Below are 6,001 nucleotides of genomic sequence, written 5' to 3'. Positions count from 1 at the left end.
TTTTTTTAAAAGAGCTTTTATATAGCACAATATCCACTAACTGTGCTCAAAGAGCTTTACAAGGGGTCCCCGGCCAACAGCAACATTTTACATTTAGGACGGGACATGACGCCTGTTAGGCGATATTACTTTTTTTTCTGACAGAGACAACGCTGTTAACGGCCAGATACTCATTTTACACCTGAGTACGGTGAGAGAATGTGCGTAAAGAGCCTTCTCGCCAAGGACTCAACTATGCGTTAAATGTTGCTGTTGCTAGGGACCATTTGTAAAGCACTTTGAGCACGTTTAGTGGATATTGTGCTATATAAAAGCTCATTTTTTTTAAAAAAGGACTAATTCTTGTTTTAAAGATATGTTGTACTTATGCAATGCGAAGACGATAAGTCCACTTAACTAATGAGTTCTGGCTGGCAGAACAATCACATCGCACTTATTTGTATAGATAGAACGAAGATGACGTCACTCCGGACTTTGTTATTGTTTTTGCCATCCACGTTTATGAGTAATTCTCACTTAACTATATTATCCAGACTATAAAAGTTCATGGTAACACAGAGTTTTGTGTGTTGGCCCGTTATACTTCAGGATGGCAATGTTGTGAGCTTCTTGGCCAAGCGCATACTATCTATATTGTTTAACTTTAACGCTCACCGTGGTTTAAAATGAAAAATGAGTGAGTGGGAATTTATTTCTGACAACCCTCCTCCCCCCCCCCCCCCCCCCCCCCCCCCCCCCCCCCCCCCCCCCCCCCCCCCCCCCCCCCCCCCCCCCCCCCCCCCCCCCCCCCCCCCCCCCCCCCCCCCCCTCCTCCCCACCCCAGCCCGCCATTCCAAATACAGTCCCCGTAAAAAGAAAAGACAATCCTTATTTATTTGAGTTGGAGGTCAGCTCCACTCTATCTATTTATGGTCTGCGTTTATCCAAACTGTTGATAACGTCCAACAGGATATATATAGAAAGAAGATGACGTCAATAGTACTTTGCTATTGTTTTTGCCATCCGCGTTTATGAGTACTTCTCACTAAACTGTATTAACCTGCCTATAAACGATCAAGGTTACACACAGTTTTGTGTGTTGATCTGTTATAATTCTGGATGGCAATGCTGTTATCCTAACGCATACTTTCTAAAGAAAGAAGAATAAAGTTGACGTCACTCGGTCTTTGTTATTGATTTTTTAAAATTTTTTTTTTTTACCATCCACGTTTATGAGTAATTCTCACTAAACGATATTAACCAAACTATAAAAGTTAATAGTTACGCATAGTTATGTGCGTTGGTCCATTATACTTCCGGGTGGCAATGTTATGAAATTCTGAGCCAAGGGCACACCATCTATAGATAGTTCGAAGTTGACGTCACTCAGTACTTTGTTATTACTTTTTGCCATCCTCGTTTATGAATAATTCTCACAAAATTGTATTAACCAGACGTTCAAGATTACACAAAGTTTTGTGTGTTGATCCGTTTCATTTCCGGATGGCAATGTTGTGAGCTACTTAGCCAAGCGCATACTATCTATAAAAGTTCATAGTTACACATAGTAATGTGCGTTGGTCCGTTATACTTCCGGATGGCAATGTTATGAAATTATTCTTAGCCAAGCGCATACTATCTATAACGTTCCAACACACAACAACTATGTTTAACCTTGAAAGAGCTGAATGACGTCAATTCCGTTCCAGCTATATTTAAGTTTCAAGTATTCATACTACGTATTACGTTCACGCGGTCTATTGGATGAGACATTCTTTTCCTTGGGAGTAATCATATCCCTATACAGTCAAAGTCAAAAAACACATTACAGACTTGTACATTGATTTGATAACTGATTGTTTGGGAGAGGGAGAGAGAGAGAGAGAGAGAGAGAGAGAGAGAGAGAGAGAGAGAGAGAGAGAGAGAGAGGGGGGGGGGGGGAGAGAGAGAGGGGGAGGGAGGGGAGAGAGAGAGGGGGAGGGAGGGGAGAGAGAGGGAGAGAGAGAGAGAGGGAGGGGAGAGAGAGAGAGAGAGAGGGAGAGAGAGAGTGTGGGGAGGGGGAAGAGGAGAGAGAATAGAGAGAAAGAGTGTGTGTATGTGTGTGTGATAGATAGAGAGAGAGGGAGAGAGTAGAGCGAGAGAGAGAGAGAGAGAGAGAGAGAGAGAGAGAGAGAGAGAGAGAGAGAGAGAGGGAGGGGGGAAATTCATTGCGTCAAGGTCATGGTAACATTTTCCTGTTTGTGCTTCTTGATAAAACGTCATAGCCTCCCTCTTCTTCTCTTTTACCCGGAAAAACAGTCTCGGCGGCGAAAGGATTTAACGGATTTTTCGGGGGTCGCGGAGTCCTAGACACGAATACATACACACGCAATAAAAACAATAGAACAAATCAACACATTATGACGGTAATGTCTACGGTGTGTGCATTAATATTGAAGATGTTTTGCACTGAAAAAAAATAAATCATTGTGCATTTTGGTAGGTATATCTTTTTTTATATTTTAAACGCTTCACTTGAAAGTACTACCAATCATATGATTAAACACATTGACAGGTTAAAAAATTTTTTACTCATTTTTCTTACAAGGATGTAATAATTTTTCTAAAGGCACGATTCTTTCTCGTGGCAATGAGAAGAAAGGGGAAAATACAAATATATTTTGATTAAAATGTTCATGTTATGTGAATATTAAAATTGAAATTTCTTTAGCATCTTTTTTTTGTCACTAACTTGGATTTCTCTGACTCGTAATATTCAAATATTTACAAAAGCTGTCTGGTAACCTTGAAGAGGAAGAAGACAGTTGATTGGAGGAGAAAAATAGAATTTGTAAATTATACAAAACGGACGTGTAGAAGAGATATGGGAAGGAGGGAATGTGGTGTATAATTGGGCGAGGAGGGCTTTGATTGGAGATTGATAAATGTATGTAAAGGGAGTGGGTGGGGGGGGGGGGGGGAGGAAAGATGCTTTGACAGAATATAGAAAGATATGGGATGGAAGAGACTTGAGAGATATAGGTAAGAAAAGTGTGTCATATGAATGTTAGTTGGTTCCTGACATGGAGATATCAGGGGGTATCAAGACACACACACACACACACACACACACACACACACACACACACACAGAGAGAGACAGACAGACAGAGAGAGAGAGAGAGAGAGAGAGAGAGAGAGAGAGAGAGAGAGAGATAAGGAGATAGATAGATATATAAATATTGAATCGTGTTTGATACAAATATGGTAGGAAAAGTGCTCGACATGTAGCAATGGAGCGAATTATTATTTTAATATTTACCACAATGTTTGTGGTAAATATTAAGATAATAGATATATAAATAGATAGTCAAATGGATATAATATATGTATATATATATATATATACATACATATATATATATATATATATATATATATATATATATATATATATATGTCTCTGTGTGTGTGTGTGTGTATTTGCGGATAGAGATAGATAAATGGATAGATAGATAGATAAACAATATGTTGCGATTATCCGGAGTCTATATTAAATGATAGGTTGACAGCAATTTGATTATTATGTTATTAAAATTTTAATAACCTAAGATATATATTTTTTTTTTGGCTTTCCCGTGTCTAACCACATTAATATTGTCATTGGGTTTTCCCTTCACAAGAACGATCTTGGTCGGTTTGAACACAACAGGACCAGGTTAGGAAAATTCCTTTACTTGAAATATACAATTTCCGTGAAGGGAGATCATGGGCAGTTTTTTTTTTACATTGTTTTATTTTGTTTTTCTTTCGTTTGTTATTTTATTATTTATTTTCGATTTAGTCGGGGCTTTTCGTTTTTTTTTTCTGTTAAAAAAAAAAATTAGTTATATTTTTTTCTTGGGGGGGGGGGGGGGGGGGGGGGGGGGTTGTCGTTGAAATTTTTACTTTCTACAAATTTTTTAATACGTACTTATAACATGCGAAAGATAGTTGGCTCAGAGGTACGGTCTTTGCTTCGTACCCGAAAAGCACTGAGTTCGATCACACCCCTCCCCCCCCCCCTTTCCCTTTGGCCTTGAGCAAGTCACCTCGCCCTAGCTCAACTTGCGCGCTGCACTGCGGCTGACGCCTGGGTTATTCAAGTCTTCCCTTGGAATAGACCCTTGAGAAAAATTTCCCCTATGGGTTGAATAAAGGGAATTTTATTTTCTTCTACTTTATTTATTTTATTGTAGTTCACAAACTTCCGTATTTTCTTTTAAAACAGATAAATCTTCCTCAAGCATTCATTGCAAAGTAAATTTGGAGCTGCTTAAGTTGATATTTATAAACATTTGATAATTCTTTTTGTTTGTTTGTTTAAAGACTGAATAGATAAAGCTTCGGGAATGCCCATCAATGAACAAGATATTCCACGACTCGTTCAAAAATGATTTAAAATAACGAGGACATTGTTATTATTATAAAACATTCTAGCTTACGTTACCTTACCTCACCTCACAATTACATAAGACCTCGACAAACATTCCAGCAACCTACTATCATTGGTAGCAGCAACGCGTAACAGATTCGTGAGGGTTTCAGTTGATAAAATCCCAATTCATCATCAGTCTTCTTCTTCTTCTTCTTTTTCTTCTTCTTCTACTTCTTCTTCTTCTTCTTCTTCTTCTTCTTCTTCTTCTTCTTCTTCTTCTTCTTCTTCTTCTTCTTCTTCTTCTTCTTCTTCTTCTTCTCCTCCTCCTCCTCCTCCTCCTCCTCCTCCTCCTCCTCCTCCTCCTCCTCCTTTTATTCATCCTCACACTCATCCTTCTATCTCTTCTCATTCTCTGATTGTGTGGGCGAAACCTCTATAACTAGCTTTTATTCCAGGTATCGTGTTTGTAAAATCAGAAGTCAGTTTTATTTCCAAGTATCGTACTTGTACAGTTTACACACGTTCTGTTGTTCCAAGAATCGTATAAATAAAACTGCAAGTATTTGTTGTTGTTTTTCTTTCTTTCTTTTCTTCTTCTTCCTTTTTCTACTTACAATTTCTAGAATTCTATGAATTTAGGGAAAGGAGGAGTGGTGGGTGAAAATTTTTGAAAACCGTCTTTTTAATTATTTTTGTTATTGTTTGTTTATTTGTTGTTTTTTTTTTTTTAAAGTCTTCGTTTGTTTTTGTTTTTGGTTTGCTTCTTTTCTTTTCTTTTTTTTTCTTTCTTTTTTTTTTTTTTTTATTTTATTTGTGTAATTGCTGCTAAACGTTTATTTTCCTATGTCAGAGATTGTTGTCACGTGATGTCTAATTGCCCCAAAGTATGTGATTTGTCTGTGAAAAAGTTAGATCGTATTTGGAAATCTTTTACTTAACCTTTTGACGGCGAGATTCGATTTTACCCCAACTTGACACCATTTCTTGCCTGTTTCACCTTGAGGGCAGAAAAAAAAACACAGTCGGCTTAGGCATCAATGAAGTCTGATTAACATCATCATTTTCTCCTTCTTCTCTCTTCTTCTTCTTCTTCTTCTTCTTCTTCTTCTTCTTCTTCTTCTTCTTCTTCTTCTTCTTCTTCTTCTTCTTCTTCTTCTTCTTCTTCCTCTTCTTCTTCTTCTTCTTCTTCTTCTTCTTCTTCTTCTTCGTTTCCCCTCATTACAGTCTTCATGTCTTCATACGCGAAACCTCTATAACTAGCTTTTATTCCAGGTATCGTGTTTGTAAAATCAGAAGTCAGTTCTATTTCCAAGTATCGTACTTGTACAGTTGACACACATTCTGTTGTTCCAAGAATCGTATAAATAAAACTGCAAGTATTTGTTTTTTGTTTTTCTTTCTTTTTTTTTTTTTTCTTCTTTTTTTTTCTACTTACAATTTCTAGAATTCTATGAATTTAGGGAAAGGAGGAGTGCTGGATTAAAATGTTTGAAAACCGTCTTTTTAATTATTTTTGTTATTGTTGCTTTTGTTTGTTTATTTGTTGTTGTTTTTTTTTAAGTTTTCCTTTGTTTTTATTTTTGGTTTGCTTCTTTTCTTTTCTTTTTTCTTTCTTTCTTTCTTTTA

This window comes from Berghia stephanieae, chromosome 4, assembly GCF_034508935.2.
Source record: "Berghia stephanieae isolate SIO BIC M18660-M18661 chromosome 4, UCSD_Bste_1.3, whole genome shotgun sequence".
Classification (NCBI taxonomy): domain Eukaryota; kingdom Metazoa; phylum Mollusca; class Gastropoda; order Nudibranchia; family Aeolidiidae; genus Berghia; species Berghia stephanieae.
The sequence above is the reverse complement of the archived record's forward strand: the minus strand, read 5'-3'. Positions refer to the sequence as shown.